Source organism: Acomys minous, assembly GCF_964271855.1.
Source record: "Acomys minous genome assembly, chromosome: 13".
Lineage (NCBI taxonomy): Eukaryota > Metazoa > Chordata > Mammalia > Rodentia > Muridae > Acomys > Acomys minous.
Genome location: NC_140495.1, coordinates 10,631,500 through 10,657,299, shown reverse-complemented (window position 1 = coordinate 10,657,299; position 25,800 = coordinate 10,631,500). Strand labels below are relative to the sequence as shown.

General features: G+C 45.6%; 1 protein-coding gene across 3 annotated transcripts in view; it reads right to left on the bottom strand.

Annotated features, from left to right (window-relative positions):
* LOC311580532 (uncharacterized protein) overlaps window positions 1-25,800 on the bottom strand; it is a 283,282-nt gene that overhangs the window by 139,117 nt on the left and 118,365 nt on the right. Inside the window, exon 2 of one of the 3 annotated variants that reach the window (XR_014773498.1) lies at window positions 303-507. The exons of the other annotated variants lie outside the window; for them this stretch is intronic. The gene's annotated coding sequence lies outside the window, so the exon portion shown is untranslated. The remainder of the gene's footprint in view (window positions 1-302; window positions 508-25,800) is intronic. 3 annotated transcript variants of the gene reach the window in all.

Sequence of the window (25,800 nt, the reverse complement as noted above, 5' to 3'; positions counted from 1 at the left end):
AGGACAGTTAGGATGTGAGGATTATGGGAGTCTCACCGGCTAAGGTATTATAGGAGGAGAGAGATATTTAAATCATCATAACATAGTACAAGATATGAGATAAGAGAGACAGCTGTGCTTTGCAGATCCGTGGAAGCAAGCTGGCCAAGGGCAGAAAGTTCAGTCGCTTCTCAGTGGTGAAGGACCACCCCTCCAGACTCTTCTTGTGTCCAGGGTCCGTTTGCTCACTAAGCTGAGCATTTTGCCTGTGTTCAGCAGAAGCCATGATTACCCTCAGCAATAGAGTGGATGCATAAACTTACTTTCAGGGTCACATATAGCTCGGATCTCAGTCATCAGAGTCCACTCAGTGTGTGTGTGGTCGCTCATCTTCACAGCCAACTGATCAGGCCTAGCATTGCTCAGGAGACACACTTGGGGATATCTTTAAAAGAGTTCTCAGAGAATTGTAATGAGGAAGACGAACCATCCTGTATGCGTGATGGCACTATACCATGGGCTGGGAGCCTGGACAGAACACAGAAAAGAAGAAACCAGGGAGCACGGGCGTTAACCCCTACCTGCTTTCTAGCATGGTGTATGCATGTGACCAGCCACCGCACACTCCCAACGCCACACCTTTCCATCGTGATGGACCGTACCCTCTCAATCCATGAGCCAGAACAAGTCATTCCTTCTTTAAGTTGCTTTGACCAGGTATCTAGCCACAACATATGGAGGCAGGTCAAAGGTCAAAGAAGGAATGAAGCACAGCAAACGCCCACAAAGAGGCTGAGCATGAAAGGCCTGGACCTGAGTGAGCACTATGGGAGTCCTGTTCTCTTAGAAAACGTGAAACTACTAGCTCATCCATCATTTCACCTCTTGAGGAAATTTTTAACTTGTTTATTATTCAATTAAAGTAGGATTTCCCATCCCTAGGTTTTTCTCAGACCTGAAACCACACATGTGGTTAATGTATACCCACTACACACAGTTACGAATGAGCACATCCCTGCTATAAAGACTATCACCCTGTAAGAAGCAGTTCATGAAGAAGAGATGGACTTCTGGCTCTTCTGTACCCAATGAGCTGGCAGCCCGAAGATGGAAATATGACAGCGCTCCACACCCAGTCTCTCTCTGCAAAGCTCAGCTCACAACTAGCATAAAAATAATTAAAGCATGTTTGCCAAATTACTTCATCTTGGGCATTTCTAAAGGTCAGAAATAATTGCAAAAATCACATTTGGTTAAAACAGATTTCATATTAAAAAATCGCAATATATAATCACTATACATATAGTGATTCTATTATAGTTTAAACTATGCAATCTAATTTTCTCTAATTTTGGAGGCCAGAATTCAAGACTGAGCCCCGGGTAGGCTTGCTTCTCCTAAGGCCTCCCTCCCTCCCTCTACAGCAGGTGACCATCTCATTGTGTCCGCGTGTGGCCTTGCTTTCCTGTTCCACTTCTTTAAAGGACACTGCTTCTAAGGACACCATGTAACCTGCCCTGTCCATCTCTAGGTACAGCCAGGGCTCCAATGTGGGAACGCCTGGGCAGGAAAACACAGATGGACAGGCACAACAAGCGAGACTCTAAAGCAAGTGAGAAAGATTCACTTTCTGAGTCTAAATTGAACACGATGCTCAAAATAACTTGTTTGTGTCTTTACCAAGCACTTTTGTTTGCAGAAATTGTGCATGAAATGCAGTTAATTGTTTGTACAGGATTGTTTCTGTAAAAAGAATCCTATGACATAAACAAAATTATTTGTCTTTGTACTTCTCTGTGCCTTTTAGGATAGATGAGCCATGTCCACGTGGGCCAGCAAACACTTAACAGTAGGAGGCACAGCAAAACCTCTTTGCTCTACGATGGTCTAGGACGAATGACATTTGACTCTCCAAAGCCCCAGTGACCCTGCAGACGTAAATAATCATGTATTCTAGGTTAACAACAGTGTGCCTGCTACAGTAAGTAGTCTCAGAAAATGACTCCTTCTTCTTTCAGTCAGAACTTATCTTCAGCGCTGACTTGTAGAAAAATCTCGAGCCCCATTATTTCTGGTCTATTATTCAGTATACAGAGCCTTCTGTTCAAGTTAGAGGACTTGGGGGGGCGGTGGCTTTCTCCCCAACACTCCATTAGCAACCCAAGCAGGATACCAATGATTGTTACAAGGAAGTTAAAGCCCTAACAAACCCATCTTAGCACTGAAAACAAGAGGTGAAGACTACCTCCAAGGATGACATTTCAAACCATGGACTCTCAGGCCCATGAACAGCTAAGCACATGCATGGGAGGGACCCTGACTGTACACTTACCATACTGCACCTTTGACAGAAGCTTGTTCACTGTAAGAACTGCAGAGCTTGTAAGCATCAAGAATGTCAAAAAAAAATACCCCAAATTAGAATAAGTCTTGCTGCATTTGGTGCCCCCAACCCCCCCCCCCCCAGTGCCTGGAATCCCAAGAGTTGTTGGGAAAAAGAGCAAGTTCAGTGTCAGTCTGATCTACATATCGCACATCCCAGGCCACCCAGGACTCCATAATGAAACCTGGTCTTAACACAAAGTAAATGCCAGGTTCTTAGAATAAGAAAAATGAGCAAGATGCACCCTCATATGTATGAGCACAGGAAGTGGCATCATTCTCCTTGACACACAGACTGCCCTCCTGTCAGCAGCACCCTACCACGATGGTGCATGCAGGTTAAATTCAGACCAGACTGTGCTCATTCAGCCAGGCTCCTTGGAACAGGGCTGCATGGCTGCACTCACCCCAGAGGAGCGGCTCTCTGTCCTTCATTTGACTACGCCCTATGAACAACCTTAACATCAAGGGAAAGGCAGTACCTATAGCTTAAAGAGAACAAAGCAGGTGAACAAACACAAATTGCTGCCGCACTAGGCACAGGGATGTGTGGCCCTGGCCCCTCCTCTAAGGAAAGCTTGCTTCTTCCAAGAGCTGAAGAGATGCCACAGTGGGTAAAGGCACTTCTCGCGCAAGTTTGAGGACCTGAGTTCAAATCCCCAGCACCTACATAAAAAGCTAGGTGTGGATGGAAACATGTACCTGCAATCCTCACAAGGAGGGGTAGGTATATAGATTCCAAAAGCTCAGCTAAGCCAAAATGGTGAGTTTCTGGTTCAGTGAGAGACTCTGCCTCACAGCAATGAAGTGGAGAATGTGTGTGTGTGTGTACATGTGTATGTATGTGTGAGTGTGTGTGTGTGTGTGTGTGTGTGAGAGAGAGAGAGAGAGAGAGAGAGAGAGAGAGAGAAAGAAAGAGAGAGAGAGAGAGAGACCTGGACAACGTGAATTTTACTTAGAGTGAACACCTTTGAGCTGTGTGACTGAGGACAGGCTACTCCCCTAATCCAGACCTTGAGCTCCTCATTCTTAAAGTGACAAGAATGGTGCAGGGGGAGGGAGGGCGCCTTACTCCCAGAACTCAGGAGACAGAGGCAGGTCGATCGCTGTGAGTTCAAGGCCATCCGGGTCTACAAAGTGAGTCTAGGACAGCCAAGGCTACACAGAGAAACTAACCCCGTCTCAGAATACAAAAGCAAACAAACAAAAAAGTGACGAGAATGAAATACGTGCTCTTTGGAGGGCTTGAGGAAAGGTAAGGTTCTAGAAGACTGTCTGTCTGGCCTGACTCTGCTCCCAAGCTCAGCAGTGGAGCCTCAGAAGATGAAGAAGAAGGCCACAGCATCTCCTCCACACCCAGCAGCCCCAAGGCCCCCTGCTAAGTCTAACCCCCAAACACAGTAGGGTATCCTGGGTGTGTTTTCAGCCTGCTCCTTGGACTCCATGCCCCAAGCTTTCCTTCCTCCCCAATTCCCTTCTGGCAGGGCAGAAGTTCAAATACCCACTTGCTGTTCACCCCACAGCCATGAGCCAGCTACAGGGTCATGCTGCAAGGACACTGATGTCTCGAATGATCATGAGGTAAAATTAAACAAAAGCCGTTTTCAAGTATCATGAGTATCAGGAAAAGAAACCCAAAGTAACTCATAACACATGGTGAACATTATCATTAAAAGTCAAAATCAACCATCAACAAGAAATGGAATAATTATATGGAGCTAAATTTCCTGCTAGCCAATGAGAGCCAAGCAAAGGAGTGCAGCATACCATTTCGGAGTCATTTGGCCTAGAGAGCTGATAGCCCTGGCAAATGAGAATTAGATTCTAATTACCCCATTGGCAGATTTCAGAAATTTTCTAAAATATACTTTCTACAACTGTCACAATGTCAAAACAATTATTTGGCTGCTCGAGCAGGTGTCAGGCATTGTAAGGGGTGTATGCCCTGGTAAAATTAAATAGGAAGTCTTCCTGCATCGGAGCTGTAATCCTAGACCCTAATTATAGCATCTCAGATACCTCAGATTGCCTCAGAGTCAGGAGGCAAAGAGGAAGGAAGGCTGTTTTCCCTTTTTCCTCTTTTGTGCCCCGAGGCACTGAATTCTGAGCACTCAGCTGAAGGCAGACTGTGCTGCCTCGGTGTCAGCAGGGGACTCAGAAGAGCTCTGCCCCCCAGCATTGCCTCTGAGCCACCACTGGGCCTGAAACACTCTGTCTTTAGAGGGATTCACTTCTATTGTTCCTTTTGACCCTCAACAACAGTCCGGTAAGTTTGGCCAGGCAGCATCTTGATCCCGTTTTTCAAAAGCACAAATGTACTGGCGATGACATTGCAAGTTTCTTTACTCTGAAAGGACACCTTCCTCCTGCATGGCCCCTGTGAAAACTGCCTGTTTTCTTGCTTCCGCAGCGAAGCCCTGCTACCATTACTCCATGTTGCCCTTTGAACTGGAGGCAGGAAGTCTCCCTCACTGGTCATAAATCATGGATGGCGGGGGGAGGTTCATGTTCACTGACAGACTGTATGGCTGAGGAAGGAAGCCAGGAAAAGACTTCCAAATTCAAGAAGTACCCAGAAGATGTGCCTGTAGTCTCTTGTAGACAAGGCACTCCGTACAATATAGAGGTGTTACTAAGCTCAGCATCAGACAAGATTTCTGACCTCAAGAAACTCATATTTGACAGAAAAAAAACCACACAAATAACATATATGTCCTTATTTTCTGAAAATAATGTTAGCACAAAAATACTCAAAAGCCAAAGGGAGGGGAATTCACTACAACTTGAAGTCAAGAGAATGCGCACCAATGAAATAAAATACAGTATGGTCCTTGAAGGCTGAGAGAAATGGCAGCAGATTGCCAATGGGGGAAAGGAGTGGACGTTTTGCTCACTGAGGCACCCTCAATCTTTGATAATCCTTCTCAGAGAGAAACCTTCCTTGGACCCCTAGGGTTAGCTGGCCTTCCGTCGTGCACTCTCCATCATGTTTACCGCCTTCGGCACGGCTCCCTGCTTTGTGTATTTATCTCGCCAGTCATATGAGCTCCATAGGAGTTGACTGCTATGCTAAACACAGCAGTTGGCACAGTTTGTGTCTTTGTGGTATTTTGCCAATGATTTAGGGACAAAGCCACAGATCAGTTAGGAAATAGATACCGATAGAGGGTAGCAAGTAACGCTCTTGGGAAAAAAAGTCACTGCTGCCTTTGAAATGGCAAGGCCGTGGCTTTGTTAAGGCTAGGACTGGCAACGGGTACCCATATAAATGAGTCTGCTAAAGCAAATAGTAATCGCCGAGTGATGGAAAAACCAAATAAGCTGCCCAGCAGCAAAAGGACTTTGTCTGACCTTTGGGTGAGAAAAGGACCCCTGGGAAAAGTTGGGAAAGTGGTTTGGAGTAGCGACACCCAAAGCAAGGGCTAGTTCCTCAGAGCCTGTCCAGAGGGCAGCTGTGGGTCTGTCTAGCAGAAGACTCTTGAGGATTACATGATAAAAAAGAATGAAAGAGAAGGTTATGTCTTCTTGCACAGGAACCCAACAATTGCATAGGACAAGAAATGCAAAGGGCTGGACGTGGTGGTACATGCCTTTAACCCCAGCACTCAGGAGGCAGAGGAAGAGGCAGGCAGACCTCTGTGAGTTCAAGGCCAGCCTGGCCTACAAAGGAAGTCCTGGACAGCCAGGACTCAAAAAAGAGGCACCCCGTCTCAAAGGAAAAAAAAAAGAAAAGAAAAGAAAGAAAGAAAAAAAAAAAAAGCAAAGGTTGGGAATTAGCACACGCAGACTCTGACTTCTGTTCCATCTAAATCTTATCTACCGTCTACTGGCGTCCTAACTACTCTGACCATCAGACAAAATATTGCTATAAATATTGTCATTGCCGCACTTAAAATTCTAAAACTTCTGCATCATCACCAAAACCACATTTTCTTCTGCAATATAGCATCCTCCTGAAATGACAGACAGACGTTTAGCGACCACTAATGTTGGTATTAGTGGTTTCGTAGGCGTGCAGCCCAATGGTATTGCCCTTGGGAAGTTTTCTAAATATTGACCTGAAATGACCAGACAAGTATGTTACAGAAATAGCACCTGGTTCGTGTTTACTGGTGGAGCACCTCGTCAAGGGCTGATGGCAGGAAGGGCTCCCTAATCCAAGAAGCACCAGTAGGCGTTGTTAGCCTCCTGCAGACAAAGCAGGCTGTACAGTGCAGAGGTGTTGCACACAGTGTTAAACAAGATTACTGTAAGCATTGGTCCCTTTCTCCTCTCTCTGGTGGCCATTGGTGCTCTTGGCTTTGACTTACCGTGGAAATGATGGTTTTGCCTTAATTCTGCCTGGCTGCGAGCCCTATTATCAATGCTTCCTCAACAGCTCACTCTCAGCAAGAGTTACCTGCCATCAAGAGGGGGTGCCCCTTCTGTTCTTGCCCTGGTGGAGGAAAAAGAGGGTGAGGATAGATTTTTAAAGAGAGGAGAGGTGAGCATTTAGATGGTGCAGACCTACTTCTAATTTTGCCAGCAGCCAGCCAACACAATCACAGTAGAGTGCCCAACAGCAACAACAGGGCCCCTACTGCAGATTCACAGAACTGCTGGGAACAGATTTAGACAATGCAGGGCTCAGCCAGAGTCGGAGCCATCTATGCTATCTTTCTAAAATCAGCTATTCCTTCTGTAGACACAAAAACACTCCTCTCACTTGAAAGGAGGTAAGAGCTAGTTCATTCTGAAGTCAAATATGAGTGCCCATGGCCTGGGAGCACAGATTTGTTACCCCAAATTTCATGTTCCAACATGAAAAACAGTTTCACGAAGTTTTTTTATAGTAACAGAACAAAGAAAGTCATAAATTAAGACACCTTTTTAAATACATGGGTGTAACACACAGCAAAACCAGGAAACATCAGCTCTAGGCCTCAGATGCTATCTGGTGAAGTTCTCAGCCTTTTGTTTAGTGGAAATTGGGGTTATGTTAACACATTCCTAAAGGTTTTATTTGCTAGTCACAGGATGTTAGGTTCAACACAGAAGTAGGTTAAGGTTCATAGTACAGCTGATGGTGGTGGTGGTCATGGTGGTGGTGGTGGTGGTGATGTAACTTTTAAAAGGCCATTTAGGGAGCTAACGATGGCCTAGGATGCCTTTTAAGTAGGCTATAGACCTACAACATTCCAACCTCCCCACAACCAATCCATTAATCAGCCTTGCAGAAGGTTCAGGAAAACACAGTGTTCTGAGAGAGGCAGAAGAAACGACTCAGTGGTTAAAAACACTCTGTTCTTACAGAGAATCTGGGTTTGGTTCCCAACACCCACATGGCAGGTCACAACTGTTTGAAACTCCAGTTCCAAAGGTTCTGACACAGTCTTCTGGCCTCTGTAAGGCACTGCACATTCATGGTAAACATACATACATACATACATACATACATACATACATACATACATACAGGCAAACACTCAAACATCTCTCTCTCTCTCTCTCTCTCTCTCTCTCTCTCTCTCTCTCTCTCTGTGTGTGTGTGTGTGTGTGTGTGTGTATGTGTGTTTCTCTCTCACACACACACACAGACACACACAGACACAGACACACACACACACACACACACATACACATAAGCTCACACCTCTTTGAAACAGACAACAAAGAAAACAGGCTAGAAAATGCCCTGTGATGGGCCCAGTGACCACAGCAGGTACCACATCATCACATGATTCCCCTTTTTATGACCCCCCCATGCATGTTATTGTTGTCCCCATTTTATAGGCCATGGTGACCATAATTCTAATGAACGGAACTGACTGTAAGCACACTTCATGAACATTTGCAGGAATCCTCTCAGCACTGGGGGAACGGAAAGTGTTTACCTGGGTCCTCCTGGCCTCCCAGAGGGGAGTAGCATACTGAGCGTGGGTTAGTGGACACTGGCGATGCCCTGTTAAAGCCCCCAAGCTAGCTGGCATATCTACCCCCCACCCCTGAGTATTAGCTATCATGAGCTCCCAACTGTCCCTTCCTTCAGAGGATTGCCTTTGGCTGACAGAAGCTGTAGCCTTCCTGGCAGGAATAAAGATTTCTAAAGAACATGTCATCCCCCTTTTGGCTATCAAACTACTGAATGCTCCCTGAAGAAATTGAAATTGGATTTTTTTTTTTAAAAAAAATCACACTGTAAAGGGGAAAAGGCCAACACTTGCGGCCAGCCAGAGTAGGAATTTGTCTCGAGGAGATTTTTTTCAGTTCTGACACCTTGTCAGACCATCATACAGGGCACACCTAAGCTGAGACGATGATGATGGGTGGGGCCACACCTCCACCGGACTTTTGCCCTAAGGATGTGTGTCCTGCCACAGTGAGTCACTGGCAGGGCCTACCAGGCCTTGGCCAGTATGATGCTCCCTGGTGTGACTTAGACTCCGGAGTCCCGTACTATAAAAGTAGCTGCTGAGCCTCCTAAGACTGAATTTTTGCCTCCCCCATACTCTCTCTCTCTCTCCCTCACTGGCTTCCTTTCTTTAAGTTTCCTCTACTAACGCCTTCCTATGAATAAGTCCCAGGACCACCACCCTTCCTCTCTCACCCAGCTCTCCAGACAGGACCCGCTGCTCTGCTATTTTATTCACCTGTAAAGTCCTGGACAATGTCCTAAGTGGGTGTGAAAGCAAAGTGACACATGATGCTGTTCCGGTTGCGTTCAGCGTCAAGGACAAGGATCTTACCCTCTTTATCTTCACACCAAGGGAATCACTGGCCGCTACCGCGAGAACAAAGGGACCCCGGGTATCAGTACCGAATGACAACCATCTTGCTGAGAGAGCAGAAACGACATCAAGTGTGCTATGCAGGAAAACCCTCCAGCAATGCACACTGGTGGCCCGGTAAAGACTTGTGCTAAGCAAGTGCATTTTGTACCCAATTTTCCACAGCAGTTGGGGGCAGGGGTGGCTGCAGCTTGCCGCAGGGAAATAGGTGGCAGGGGCCAAGGCGACCACGGGAAGAATTTCAGTTCAGCGCCTTTGCAGGTGAGCCTCCTGTTCACCTTTGAAGCAGAAGGGCAAGCGGATCTCACCCACCGGATAAAACAGCTTTCTCTGCGATATTGCTTCCTGCCTCCCATTTCATCTCCGCTGGCTTCTACCTCCCCCCTCCCCAACCCTCTTCTGGGCCCCTTTCCCACAGTCACGGCGGGTGTGAGCCCAAGCTGATGAGGGCACCTGGCTTTTGAGGCGGCTCTTCAAAGCTGGAGGTCAGGTGTGTTTCTTGGATTTAATTAAGCTGGAAATGAAATCCAGCCGTGGAGTGGCCCGTCCTCTTTATTACCGTATCTCTTGCTGCTTGTCAGGCCACGGTGGCTTCCAGGTCTTGAAAAGGAAGATGTGGCATGATTCCCAGGCAGGGCTCTGTTACCTATTTCAAGGGACATTTCAAGTTCCTCCATGTTAGAATGGGAGGGGAGGGGGAGGGCAGCGGGAGGGGGAGGAAGAAGCATTCTCAGCCACCTTCCTAGGGGGAAAAAATGCCTTCCTCCTGAACAAGGAAATATATTTTAAAATAACATCATTTCCAGTGCATTTTTCTCATTATAATACAGTATGTGTCGGCTAGAAAGAACCTAAAGAATTAAAAACTCATTTGTAATCTCCGAAGCTAGAGAAATCATAATTGATATTACGGTCTCTCTTGCCAGATACAGGTGTGTGTGTGTGTGTGTGTGGTGTGTGTTCAGAGACATGGCAATATGAATTATAAAAGGGAAAAGGATTCTTTACTTTGTGTCTCTGTGTGGCACATGTGTGGAGGTCAGAGGACAGCCTGCAGGAGCCAGATCTCTCCTCCTACCATGTGGCTCGAACTCAAGTCATCAGGCTTGGTGACAGGTGCCTTTACCTGCTGAGCCATCTCATCTGCCCTACATTTTTTTTTTTACATATGTCTACTCACTAATGCTACTTCATATAAAATGCTCATTCACTAGGCTCAATGGGGTTCCTCCCATTCTTGTGCAATATGGAATCGGGGGAAAGAAAAAACCCTCAGGCTTTAAAAGAACTTCTGTGCTCATTAACGCTACTGAGTTTCCCACTGCAGCCGTGTTTTCTGCACCTTGTAACATATTCTATAGTCTCTAGGATTAATCAAACGAGATGAGGGGATTTATGCCCTGCTGTGAGCCGAGAAGGGAGCTTAACAGTCTCCCAAAATAATATCGTTTGACATTCAGAGCCATTAGGCAGCAACAGCGAAGGGCGTTTGTGGTTTGGACTGATTTGTGTTCAGCGGGTGGCAGACCCCTTCCTGTCCCCTTGGCAGCTACAGGCCACTGACCTTTCTCACTCCAGAGATACGGCTGCCCTCTCACCAGAAACACCCAGCAAATCTCACGGATAGCTCCATCCCACACTGGCCGTGGCTGGCATTTTATGACCGTCTTGGCGTTTGCTGGCTGACAACTCACTAAGAAGAGGTTGCTGTGCAGAATTAATAACTTCTGAGGTAGTCATTTAGTTGGTTTTCACGAAATTAATAAGTACCACTTTGGCCGATGGCAAAAGTCACAAAGTCTGAGCTCAGAGAATAAAAAGGACTTTGACAGTTCCTGGTCCAGCCCCTTCGATTTCCGTAATAAAGGGAACTGAGGGGCGGGGGGGGGAAGGGGCTTTTGTTTCCAGGACCTGAGATCAGGGCTGGAACTGTGATTGTCACATTAGCAGCAGCAGTGTGTAATAGGAACCCTGTGTGTGCAGCTATGGTAGAGATGAAGCAGCAAAGAAAGGAGCATCAGCTAGTGTGTGCTGAGGAAGCCCCCTTCCCCCACCCCATCCCTGAGAAGCACAGATTAGTCACCTGATTACTGCAGGGGGGGGGTGAGGAGGGTGAGGGGGTGGAGGGGGCAGGTACATATTCCACGCTCCCCCTCCCCCTCTTGTTAACAGATAAGCCCTATTACCCTATTAGCTGATAAGGGTGGATGACTCTCACAGTCTTTTCATTTACAAAAGGAAAACAGCAGTCTCTGCCACAGCAAGTGTGATCTTAGAGACCAGCCAGATAATGAAAATGAGTGGTGTGAGCCCCCCCCCCGCACCCCCGCACCCCCGCACCCCCGCACAGCATGTCAGCCCTGCACTAGCATCACTGTGCTGTCCAGGCAGCACTAACCCAACCCCAGCTTGCAAGAGGAATGGTGGCCTAGGCCAGTAACAATACGTAACTACTGAATGGAAAGCGTCAAAAGTATAGCCACATAGATAGATAGATAGATAGATAGATAGATAATAGACAATAGATCAATAAATATTGATTCTGTATTCCATTTCTCTGGAAAACACTAGAACAAAGAACAGGCACTGGCCTTGAATCAGGCAAACCAAACAATATGGCAACCACAGACAGTAGACAGGTCAACAGCACACTCCAGAGGGGTTACAACGCCTTCAATCACAAAATTCTTAACAATAGACTCAACCATTGCAAACGGCAGACTAAGAGCATGAGGTCACATCAGACTATGTAGACCCTCACTTCCCTGCACTGGCCAGGCCGGAACAGCTATGCAGGCTAGCTGACCCGAGCATTGGAAGCCCTGACCCTCTGTGGTATATCCTGCTGTTGAACGGGAAGTGTCTCCATTGGTGCATATGTGTAGACACTTGGTTCTAGCTAGTGTCTCCATTATGGAAGGCTGTACAACCTTTAAGGGGTGAAGCTTCACCAAAGTAAGTCAGTGGGGTGTGGGTTTCATTGCCCGGCCTCACTTCCTGTCTGCCCTCTGCTTCCTGGATACAGATGAAATGTAATCAGATGCCTCACACTCCTGTTACCAGGGCTTTCCCACCATGATGGGCTGTATCTCCTTAAATGGGGTGTCAGAAAAACCCCTTCCTCTCTTCAGTGGCTTCTTGTCAAGTTATTTGGTCATAGAAACAAACAATAAAAGTAATCAATAAAGGTCATTGGTATGCCATTAATTTTGAGACTCTACAGCATATAATATAACTAAAAAGAATTCAATCTAATAACCCAGACACAAAAGGGCCCTCATTTATTATCTCGCTTCTCCAAATTAACAAACCTCTAAACTAAACCCTCTCAAACAATAGGCCTCAGGTTCACAAGACTCCTTAGGAGTCAGAATAAGATTCCATTAAACCAGCTATGGGGTAATTATAATTTACAGCCACCATGAATGGTTCAAAATAGGCATGTGACCTAAGTGGTCTAATGAGAAGAAATTTGGAAATTTTAATTAGACAGAATCAGAAGAGATTTTTCTCCTGGGGTTATTGAAAAATAAACAGATAATTTTCTTGTTGGTGGCCTGTTTAATCAAATACTCACCTAAAGTTGGTACTTCAGAATTTTTGCTCTAAAAGTATTTTCTGCCAATAAATTCTCTTTGCACTTAACCCACAGCCAAGTGCATTTTTAAAAAGAAAAAGAAAAAAGAAAAAAAACTTTTATCTCAACACTTTAGTAATCCAACAAATTAAGAAAAAGAATAATTTGAACAGATTTTATACACAGCATTGCTGAATTACAGACCTACTTTGAATTGAATACTCCCGGTTTAGTGATGGCTGGCCTTTCCACATATGCTTACCTTTTATTTATATATAATTCTACCTTTTTCTTCCCTCCTTCCCTACAAAGTGGTGCCATACAGGTTGCTAGGCAATTGTTCCTGACAAAATCTCAACGTCTGTCAATAAAATGGAACATTCTAGATGCTCTGTATTCTCTGTACTGAGGAGGGTGTCAATCAAAACCTGTGAGTGAATGCTAAGGGAAGGGAGAAAGGCCCTGACAGGTGGGAAATAAAAGACGACTATTTTTAAACTAATAAGCCTTTCCTTAACATAGGGTCAAGTTGAGTAAGAGGAAGACAAGTTTGAGCACTTTTTCTGGAAGGTTGAGAGGGCTCCAATAGGCAAACCCATCATGCGATGTGAGTCAGTGACATGTTTTTGATGGGGTTACTACTCTTGGTGAATCAGAGAAGAAAAACCCTCACCATATACATATCCTAAAACAACATCTAGAAGACTCTCAAGGCCTTGGCCATTGCATTTAAAGCAACAAGTTCAGAGAATAGAAAACTGACATGCAAGGTGGGGAGTAGTTAACTGATATCAAACTCATCAACCTCTCAATAAATGTAAACCAAGGTATCCTTGCCTACACAGTAGCTCAAGTTAATGCATAGCATTAGGCTGGGCAAACATAGTAAACATTAAGATACAGGGGTATTTGTTCCTCATTTTTCAATAGGGAATTAATGTGTGAGGGGGTGGGAACGCAGCTCAGTGGTGGCATGCTCATAGCACACCACCAGTGAATAAAATAAACAAAAGCCCTGGGAGTAGGCAGGCCACGAGACGTGTGCCTTATACTTAAGACAGGAGTAATCATCAGCCACAATGGTACACACCAATAATCCCAATGATCGGGAAGACTAAATCCAGCAAACTTGCAGTTAGCCTGGACTACAGAGAGAGGCCTGGGGTTGGGGGTGGGGTGGGGGGCTACAATAACTAATCAAAGCACACTTCTACTCCAGTCCTTAAAAAGGAAAAGAAGACTTTCCAAACTTTAGCTAGTCTTTCCAGTTGTTTTGCTTCAAATTGGGTTAGTTCCTCTCAAAATCTTCAGCTCCATTACATTAAGATGCACCCAGATGCTCCACAGCCCTCACCTGAATCATTTTTCTGAATAGACTCATTAACCTTTGCTCAAACATATGCATATGTTCCTAGCAGGTGGTAGCAGTCTCCAGTCCCCGGTAATATCAAGATAATTCTAGTGCAAATACAGAAATGTCAGTGTTGCTAAACTGTTTAATTACACAGCCATATTACCTCACAGTGACAGGGAACAGGGTGCTGTGAAGTTTGCCTTCCAATGGCCTGTACTGAGAAACAAAGGAAGGCAGGGGTCTCAGCACAAGACGTAGGAAGGGTGGTGGTCCACACCTGTAATCGCAGTGCTCCAGAGGCTGAGGCAGGAGATCTGGGCTGGAAGCCAGCTAGAGTCACAGACGGGGTGGGGTGCGGGGGTGGGGGTGCACCTGTCTCAAAATAAAATTGAAAGCACCTAGAATAGAGGTGCTAAGGCACTGTGTTGAGTTCTCCAACGCGGTGGCCAGAAAGCACCCATTTCCCATAGATGCACTAAAGCCAGCAAGAACGAGGCCAGCCTCCAGGGAGCAATAAGCCTACAACATACTTTATGCACTGGGAAGCTCCAGGTTCAGTGGGAGACACTGTCTCAAAAAGTAAGATGGAGAAAAGGCGAGAGTGATTAAGGAAGACATGTGACGTCAACCTCTGCACACAGGTACGCTTGTGTACACACACACACACACATACATGAGAGGGAGAGAAAGAGAGAAAGGACAGCAACCAGATAGTATGCATATTTTCTGAATGAAAACAGATATTATCACTTTTTAACATTCATGACAATCAAGCGCTCACCCATCCCCAAGCTTCAAAGCCATGTCTCAAGCCCTGCTTGCCTTTCAGCACACTCCCAGCCTCCAGATCCAGACAGGACACCAAACAGCACCACAGTTGTACAGCTTGGGTTCACTTGACACACTAACACGGGTACTCCAGTCGGAGCCCTGAGGCTGCCTGGTTTCATATCCAGGCCAAGCACGTGGCTTTGCGTGTCACAGAGCGGTATTCGTTCTGTCCTCATGACCTATGAGCGATGTGAAGTGAGGGTCCACACCTGGGCTCTAGTCCTCTCTGAGCCTACGCAAGCCCTCTGTCAAGCAGGGCGGTGCTGTCAGCGCAGTGGAGCTTCGGTGAGGAATAAACATGTCTACTGTGATATTCACCACATAATAGGTGCTTAATAAATGCTAGCCTACCGCCTTTCAATTGACTGTGAAGCAAGTGACTTATTCATCACTATGTCGCCGGCAGCCCAGAATTTAATACACTCTAAGGTGCTACCACCCCCCCTCCCCACAGCCACACTCCGCCAGCGCACCCCGCCTTTTTTTAAAAGAAAATCTTTTCGCATTCATTCCCATCTGACTCAGCCAGTCCCTCAACCACTTCTGCTTTCAACGTGACAGATAAAAACCTCAGCAAATGGAGTGGAGTGTTGCTAAGCAGCTAAGTGATTCTGGGAGGTAGTAATAAAAGGAATACACAGATAACTCTGTCCTTGACATTCTGAGGGGGAGATAGTGGTGGTATATAATGTCACATGCATGAAAATATCAGGTCTCCAGGAATGCATACGCTTTAGAGACTACTCAAAATTAAGGGTTGCTCTCTCGTGCTGTAGCCGTGCTCGGAAACACCCACTAACTTTTGGTTTAAAAAAAAAAAAAAGCAATCCAGGCTAGCTCTCAGCTCGTCCCTAGCATCCTTGGCTTACAGCTGTGTACAAGTGGGTGGGGCATTGAAACAATGGGACAATGAGAAAACAACGAAGTGCACAAATGTCACGCAACAGGAGCTGGAGAAATGGCTCAGTGGGCAGAGTGCTCTCCACCCAGGCAAGAGGATCTGAGTTAGCTCTCCATGTAAACAGCCAGGTACAGGGGGAGGGGGGCCACGCCTGCAGTGAGGGAACTGGGGACCTGGTGGGCAACCAGACTCCTGGGGCTTGTTGGCTTGTCGGCCTAGCTGAGTCAGTGAGCTCCTGGTTCAGTGAGAGACACTGTCTCAAAACAAAAGGCAGACAGTGACTGAGGAAGAAGATGCCTGATGTCAGCCTTTTGTCCCTATACTCACATGCCTACCTACCTACACACACACACACACACACACACACACACACACACACACTAGCAACTAAACTGTCGTCCACACTATGTGGAATGTCAAGTATCTGCTTCTTTGCCCCCAGTGTGTCTTTCAGGTCTGCACAGTTTAACTACCTTGAGCTTTGGGGAGCATCAACAGTTGCCTAGCAGAGACTCTTGTGGATTGAGCATGAGGAAGAAAGGTCATGATTAGAAACACAAAGCCTCCCGCCTCTAGAAGCATTGCAGTCGTAGCCGCTGTGTCACGTGTGCATCAGCTGGTGGCAGAGAGAAGAGAGGCTGTGTCTCCACTCAGTGTTCTGGCCTGTGAATATAAGAATGATTAGTAGCCTGACAGACCCTGAAAGAAGCAAGCCTGGGATGACCACCAATCTGGCTCTAAGGGGCTGAGACAAGGGGCTAGCCTGGGACAACTACCAGTCCAGTGCTACTCAGGCCCCAATGACTCTCAGGACCAGGAACAAGCCAGAAACTAGAAGACCACCACCTGGGACTGAGGACACAGGGCAGGAATGAGCCCAAGACAGACAACCTTCACATGAGGCGACTCAGAGCCCACCAGAGATGACCACCAGACCAGTGCCATGGGGGTCTAGACAGGGAGCTAGCCTGAGTCAACCATCAGGTGGGTGCTGTGTAGGTCTGGGGAGGCAGACCATGCCTAACCGGACACCTGCCCCATGCCATAATGAGCAATCAGGGCATGGCACGCCTGAGATGACTGCAGACACTCAGAGACCCCAGGCACCACTAAGTAAGTGGTGGAGAAATGGGAGAGAGAGAGAGAAACAGTGATGTGAGCACCATAAAGAGAGGGAGAACTGGAGAATCAAAGGTCGTGAGGAGCAGCCTGATGCAAGTACCAGTGGTACCACTTGGGACCATGGTAGAGTCCTGGCCTGTGCAGTCACCGGTGGGGGACACATCTAGGTCTGTAGCCCTGAAGCAGTAGGATGCTGTTACCTCCAAAGACCAGGTGAATGTCCCTGTTTGGGGCTGCTATCTGGGACATACTGATATCTGGGGGCTGTACAAAACTGGCCCCACCCCTCACCTGGACATGAGGGAAGAGCTGGCCCTGGGGGCAGGAGAGCAGGAGAGCTGACTCTGCCCCTGGCCAGCTGCAGTACTCCAGAGAGTGGCCTCACACGTCAAGGGAGTTGTGGTGATTCAGCTCCAAGGTTAGGAGTATAGGAAGCCTGACCCTACCATAGGTCTCTCCTGCAGTGGCATGGATAAGAGAGGTATACCCCCCTCCCTTCCCCCTTACCACCTTTGGCAGGTGGAAGACCTGGCCCTGGTGTCATGAGCCCAGGAGAGCTGTCCCTGCCCCTCACCAGGACATGAGTATGGGAGAGCTGGCCCAGCCACTTGTCTGTGTTGTGGTGACATGTGAAAGCAAGTCTTGAATATCACCTGGGCAGCATAGTAGAGCTAACCCTGACTTGGGGGAGGCGGGAGGGAGCCAGCCCTGAGGGTGTGAGCATGGAGGACTGGCCTCTAACTTGTTTGCCATATGGTGAGATGAACAAGGGAAAGATGTCCGCATGCCCCCTTGCCACCAACGGCAGGTAGGAGAGCTGGCCCCAAAGTCATCAGAGCAGTAGAGTTTTCTTGTTCCTCACTACCTGCTGCAGCATTCGGGAGAGCAGGCCCTGCATGTCACCTGTGAAGCACGGTATGTGAGGATTGCAGGTGAGCCAACTCTAAGGGCATAAGTCTGGGAGAGGTGGCCCTGCCTCTTGTCTGCTGGGCAGTGGCAGTGGTGTGGATGATGGAGAGATGGTCTTTTCCCCTTTTGTCCCTCACCTTCTCTAGCAAGCAAGAGAGCTGGGCCTGGGGCTATGAGAGTGGGAACATTAGCCATGTCCCTCACTGGCTGCAACAATGAGGAGAGTAGGCCCTGGACCTTACTTGGGCAGTAGGACAGAGCTGGCCCTGGTGGCAGGGGGCTGTTGGTGAGCTGCTCCCAAGAGCATTAGAGTAGGAGATCTGTCAGGCTGACCAGCTCAGATACTTCTCAGGCCCAGATTCAGGGGCTTTGAATTGGCCCACACCAACATCTACTTCATCAATGAACTGCTGGAGAGAATGAAGGGGTCAGTCCTAAAGATCCAAAACTACAGGATGTCCATGACACAGGGCAACAACAGGATACCCAAGAGGACTCCCAGTGAGGTTCCAGTGGTGATAGAACAGCAAAAGCCAGAGGTCTCATGCCAGACCAACAAGTCATTGCAATGAACATTTGCAAGCAAAGAAGTGTGGGGAAAAGGGTACACTGTGTGGGACACACAACAACACAATACAGCTTCCACAAGATTTTTTTTTCTCTAAAGATGGAAGAAGTATGGGAGGAGAAGGAGATGAGTGACATTGGGGTGTATGACATAAATTTACAAAGAACCAATAACAAGTTTTTTAAAAGAAAGAAAGACACATAAAACTAAAGGTGGGGATTGCGTAAGGTTTCACTTTTTTTTTCATTCTTATTACACACATAAGAATGGAGGTGAAAAGGTACCTAAAAATTTGCCATAGGTTCCTTGCTTTGCCCTTGAACCATGCTCCTGAAAGTGCTGTGCTCACTAAATTCTAAAGTTGAATCAGACTTCTAGTGTAAATACCTCTACAAATCTAACCAAAGCACAAGTAAGAAGGGATGGAATGCCTGAGTTCTATTTTCAATAATACCAGGAGTCGTATAATCTGGAGACTCTGAAGTGCAAACAAAAGAAGCAGAGGCAAGGCAGAAGAAGCCACACACAAAAGGCTGAGAAGAGACCAGGAGGGACGTGAAAACACCGCTTCATTATTTTAAAACAGAAATCCATTCCTGAACAGGAGGGAAGAAGGTATTCTTCCTGGCAGAGTTGACATTATCCCCGCCCACCTCTGCCTCTTCATCCCCCCCCCCCTTCATCCTCCTTTCTTCCTCTCCCATCTCTCCTCTGTCACAATCAGGACCAGAAAGGGGTAAATAAGGCTGGTAGAGAAAAGTCTTCCTGGACCCAATTTGATTTGTGTGACAAAGAAAAGGAGGCTAGACTTTACTTTTTTTTTTTTTTTAAAGGTTGCACAGATAAGTAGTATTCTGGGAAGGGAACTGTCTGTAACAAAAAAAACAAAACAAAAACAAAACAAAAAAAGACCCTGAACTGTGAAGTTTTGAAACAAGCACGGGAATCCTATGACACCTACCCATCACCACCAAGGGAATAAATGACAAAAGATCAACTAGAAAAATAAAAGGGATTAAAATATGACTAGCAAATATCAGCCCTATAGTACAGGATAATCATGCTACAATCCACAGACCCAAAGAAGCTAAGTAACAAGGAGGGCTCAAAGGAGGATGCTTGAATCCCACTCAGAAGGGGAAATAGAATAGACATCAAAAGTGGATGAAGTGAGGGAACAGGGTAGCAAAGGGTGTGGGGAGGGGTACAAGGGTAGGGATCAGATGTGGGGAGAGTAGGGATGGGAAGTGAGAGGGCTAGGAGAGAGAAAGGAAACAGAGAGGGGAGGGCATCTCTGGGACACGCTGGAGACCTGTGTCAGGGTAGGCTCCTGGGAGGATATGGGAGTGACTCTAGCTGAGACTCCTAGTAACGGGAGTCATGGAAACTGAAGAGGACACCCTCTAACTAGACAGGACTCCTAGTGGAGGGATGGGAACACCAACCCAGTGACAAAGCCTTCAACTGAAAATTGACCCTGCCTACTAGATGTGCAGGGATAAAAATGAAACAGAGATTGAGGGAATGGCCAACCAATGACTGACCCAACCTGAGACCGACCCCATAGGAGAGAGCCAATCCCTGACACTATTAATGATATTCTGCTATGCTCACAGACTGGAGCCTAGCATAACTGTTCTCTGAGAGACTCCACCCAGCAGTGGATCAGGACAGATGCTAAGTCCCACAGACAAACATTAAGCGGCGCTTGGAGAGTCTTGTGGAAGAGTAGGGGGAAGGATAGAAGGACCCACAGGGGACAAGAACTCCACAATAAGACCAACAGAGCCAACTAAACTAGGCCCGTGAGGGCTTACAGAGGCTGAAGCATCAACCAAAGAGCAGGCATGGTCTGGACCTAGGCCCCAAACACCTATGTAACTGATAAGCCACTTGGTCTTCGTGTGGGTCCCCTAGCAAGTGGAGTAGGGGCTTTCTCTGACATGGACTTTGTTGCCTGCTTTGAGATCACTTTCCCCTAGCTGGGCTGCCTTGTCTGGTCCTGATGTGAGTTGATGCACCACGGGCGGGGATGGTGATGAGGGTGGGTGGGGGCTTCCCTCTTCTAAGGAAAAGGGGAAGGGGGAAGAGTATTAGGAGGGTGGGACTGGGAGGAAGGGAGGGATCAGACTGCGATCAGGATGTAAAGTGAATATATAATTTAATGTTTTAAAATAGGACTAATAAAAGGTAAGATACTGTTGCTAACCTTACTGACAGAGGAAAGCTGGAGTCTAACAAATAGAGCCAAAGTTCAAAACTGTGGTCCAGCCTTTGACCAGGACTTAACACTCAATGCTAAATTAAATATCTCTCTGAATGAGGGCTTGTAGAAGGGGAGCCATTCCAGAAACGGGGCAGTAGAGCAAACAGTACTATCACTAAGTTAGAAACTAGGGAAGCCCAGAGAAGGAATCACACCAGGATTTTCTTGGCTAATGCTGAGCAATGTGTGAAAGAAAGAGGAGGTTTTAGGATACAGGACCACACCACCATGGCTTGAGCATGTTCCCTCAGGAGCTGAGGGCGGAAGTGCCCACCATGGCTTGAGCATGTTCCCTCAGGAGCTGAGGGCGGAAGTGCCCACCATGGCTTGAGCTTGTTCCCTCAGGAGCTGAGGGCGGAAGTGCCCACCATGGCTTGAGCATGTTCCCTCAGGAGCTGAGGGCGGAAGTGCCCACCATGGCTTGAGCATGTTCCCTCAGGAGCTGAGGGCGGAAGTGCAGTGTTCAGAGGCCATCAGGCCAAAGTTACCTGAATTGTTACGGGGTCAGAGCCTGGGCCCTAGAGCCCTAAATAGCCAAGCTGGGCCATCCATACTCAATAGGTCAACTAAACAGATGAGTCACAGTGAGAAAAAAAAGAAAAAAAGAAAAAAGAAAAGAGAAACAGAGAGACTGTTTCTATGCTGCCCTGCAGGGAAGAGGAACTCACCCTGTTCTTCCCTGCCTCATGAGCTGTGAGGACATCACCCGTGCATCAACTGTTGACCCTCAGCTCTAACCACACAAAACACACAAGGATCAATGCTAATTAAATTCTAACTCATACATGGGGGGGTGTCATATACCTAAACATGTAGAGGGCCACAGAACATTATAGTCGCAGAAATACAAAACGTAGACTTTAATAAATTACAGGACTACAAACAACCAAGCAAAATAAAAAGAAAAATTATGAAATGAAGGACTGTCCTAAAAAAGGAAAAACAAAACATGGAAATAATATAATTCAAGCCTAATGTATCTGTTACATATTAAAAATTAAATTTGTTTAGCTTACACAGTTAAAAACTGATTTTTCATATTGTTTCTTGAAGAAAAATTTAATTTTGTGCCAAAATAAAAGAGGCATATCTCAAAAGTGATTATGAGGAATTGAAAAAGAGGCTGAGAATTCATACCATACAATGCAAAGAAAATAGTTTTTAAAGATTACAGTATCAATACTAGGTGAGACAGAATTAAATAGAACACTTGGCAACAGCAGATTTTTTGTTCAGATTAGAGACTTGAAGGGCTATAAATTTTGGCACCTGCATGTAATTATAGCCCTTGAGAGGCTGAGGCAGGAAGACTGTGTGGTTCATCCCAGCCCAGCCTATGCAACAAGATCCTATCTCAATATTCAATGGACAGTTGATACACAGTTATACTTGTCTCTGCCAGAGGGCTAAGGAGAAGAAGCTCAGAGAGGCAGAGTGATGCACCTCAACTGGGATATGTGCTTCACAAGGGAAACCAAGATCTACCAGGCATGGGTGCCAGCTTCTCAAAGGACAGTAAGCAATTAAGTGTCTTAGCATTCGCCATAAGTATCATTTTCATAGCTGTCTGGCCAAATCTTGAAAACCTGCTAAGGAATCTCTTTTCTGTACCCCCTTCCCTCTTACTTGATAAGGGAGGTGAGATGGCTCTGAGGAGGACTTGCAGAGAATTATAATCCAATAAGGAGAGCAAGAGCCAGGAGTGTAGCCCATGCCCTTTCCTGATGAATGGTATTGCTCGTGAAATTCCGAGAAACCTGCAGGTTAGATGTGGGAAGGGAGGAGCCTGAAGGGGTTGGCAAGTGGACAGCAGTTCTTGGTTCCCTGCTAGTGAAAGGCTTCTACCTCTTCTCATGGCCCCCAACCATTCCCTGCTTTTCCGTCCAGCCTCATCACCATATAATCTAGCTGTAGCGTTCCTCAGAACATTCTCAAGGCATCTAAGCATGCTCAGGGACACCTGTCCATCTGTATTTAGTATTCATAATTACCTGAAAATGGAACCAGCCTTGACACACACCTTCTCACCAGGAGAAGCAAGATGCTCCACCCTGGAAGAACCAAATAGTCTTTTTTTTTTTTTCAATTATTTTTTCTTAATTTTTTTTATTTTTTACATTACATTTATATTATTACACATATGCAAAATAAACTACATAGAGCAAGAAGAACCATGAAACAATCAGGAATTATATTAATATTATGTTCATAGTGTTTTGGCTGTTTGTATTTGGCAACCTTGAAGAAAACATTTTCCTATCTTCTGAACGTAAATCAATATCATATCTCATCTCTATCAACTTAGAATTAGAACATCTATCTAGACCCCAGACAGCATATGTTACCACTCTGACTTTGGCCTTCCCTATTTACAGAGATGAAGAGATAAGATGTGATATGCATATATGATGGAATGTTATTCAGCTGTGAAATATTAAGTTGTGGCATTTTCAGGAAAATGAGTAAAAACTGGAGATCATTGTGTTAAGCAAAATAATCCAAATTCAGTAAGACAAATATTGCAAGTGCTCTCTCATGCAGCACCCGGATTTAAATTTATATGCATGCAGGCATGAGAAGAGAAAGTGTGCCAAGAGACAAGGAAGGCGTTTAAATGGGGGGGGGGGGAGCAGGGAGTGAGAGAGTAACAAAATACATGTGACATGAAAACAAAATGAAGAAGAGGCTACTTGAGAAAAGGAAGGGGGTCATCAAGAGGTAGTAAGGAACGGAAGAGCAGTGGAGAGAGAGGAGTGAACGGAAATAAAGTTTACAAGTCACAATTAAATCCTATATATTGCTTGTGTGCATGCTGGAAACTGAACCCTGGTCCTCTGAAAGAGAAGCCAGTGTTATTAACCACTGAGCCATCTCTCCAGTCCACAAGATGGCTTGTTAAGAAGGATAAAAAGGCACAATGAAGGGAAGAACTGAGCTCCTAAGCTTGAAAAAAGCTCCAACGCCCCTGTGCCATGTGAGGTCGAATCTTTGCAGGTTACTCACTTAGCACCACCCTTCCCCTGAGTTTTCATGGCTGAGCTCTTTTTTGTGCACACTCTGTTTATTACATGTAACCCTATTGGGGAGGGTTCCTGTCTTTCTACTATTGGCTGCTTTCATTCATTAATCCTAATGCCTTTCTTTCTCCACGCTCCAACTCTCCTACACAGTGATGTTGCTAATACGTGTGTGTGTGTGTGTGTGTGTGTGTGTGTGTGTGTGTCAGAGAGAGAGGGGGAGGGAGGATTAATATTCCACTCAAATGTGAGCTCACTGGTACACCTAAAAATATTTGAGATGATGTGTGTGAGGTTAATCATAAGGGTTTGGAAGCATCAAATGCCCCCTTGAAGGTAGTAAGTTAAGAAGGAGATGGTTTATCCCAACAATTGGATACCCTGAGGTCATGAAAACAAAATAAGTGAGAAAACTCTCCACAAACTGATGGAGAAATGTCACTCATGTGTATTCGTGAATAGGAAAACAAGATAAAGAACAGGGTACATATGTCCACAAGCCAAAATGAAGGCACAGGATCTGGAGAGATGGCTCAGGAGTAATATGGCTGCTCTTCCAAGTAACCTGCATTTGATTCCCCATACCCACATGACACTTGAAACCATCTGTAACTCCAGCTCCAGGGAAATCCAATGCCATCTTCTAGCTTCCTAAGACACAAGGCACGGGTATACAGACATTTGTGTAAGCAGAATATCCATACACACAAAATAAATAAATTTTAAAGAAAATTAATTAATCATAGTTTTATTGTCATAAAAATGCCTAATAATATTCTGGAAAAAAAGTCAGATAAATTATTAAGAGTATTATCAGAGATATGATTAGAATTTGGAAGAAGGAAATAGGAAATGAAGAGGAATTTTTACTAGTTACTTTTGAACTCCTTTTAACACACACAAAAAAAACCCCATAAACAATTAAAAATAATCCAGGTATGGTGGTACTCACATTTAATCCCAGCATGCAGGAGGCAGAGGTAAGCAAGTCTCTATGAATTATGTCTGGTCTATGTAGTGAGTTCCAGGCCAGTCAGAGCTATGTAGAATAAGGCCTTGTCTCAAAAAAATGTAGATCATAAAGATGCTTAAAATAAGCACATAATATTGGATTATATTCTTAAAGCCCTAGATCCATTGGTAATTCACTGCAATAAAATTATATCCCTACCATCATATAAATCTATGTTTATTTACAGAATCACATGATAGACCCACACTGATTCTAAAATAAAAGGTAATTCCTCTCCACAAGCTTATTAAAACATATGTACTTGAGACCCTTTTTATAGTCTCACACTGCATCATTTCCTCAAAAGTTTTTTTTTTTTCAGAATCATAGGCAGTTGAGATACGATTCTTCCACTTTGTTGAAAAACCTCATTTCTAAAAGCATTTGCCACTCACAAATTTGTTTTATATTTTTCAAACTTCTATTTGGGTTATTTCCTAACAAAATATTCTCTGCAAATGAAATCTCTTGGGAGACTGCAGAACACCTGCCGAGTGAGTGGTGTAGAACTGTGCAAATCACAGGATGTGGAAGCAGAAGATAGTGGCCTGGGTATCAACATGGCTGCCTTTCCTTTAGTAACCAGATTGAACTGTCCAAATGTTACCATCTTGCATGCATCTTTGTCTTCAAGATCTAAGTGATAAGATCAGATGCTTCTTGGGTTGTGCTGTGGTCCATATGGTGTGCTAAGAGCCTGTGCTGAAACCCTAACTCCTAAAGTGCTGTTGTTAGGATGTAGGATACTTAAGAAGGATTGGGTCAAGGATTGGTCTTCATAAATGTTATTGGTACCATTGTAAAGTAGGACCAAAGTCATGCATTCTCTTTTTCTACCATGTAAGAAGAGAACCAGTGGTGAATCAGAAAGCATCCCTCACCAAGCCAATTCTAATGCCTTGATCCTGAATTTCTCAGAACTATGAGAAACCAAGATTTTGCTGTCAATAATCTCCCAGGCTTTGGTTATTTTGTTTTTGTTTCTTTTTTATCGTGGCCCTAATTTAACAACTTTTTCATCTTGCAGTAAGATTTCCCAGCCTAGGCAGTAACCGATATTTTGAGTCTCATCATTATTTTCAGTGAGAAGGAATCTTTTCCGTGCATTATAGGAT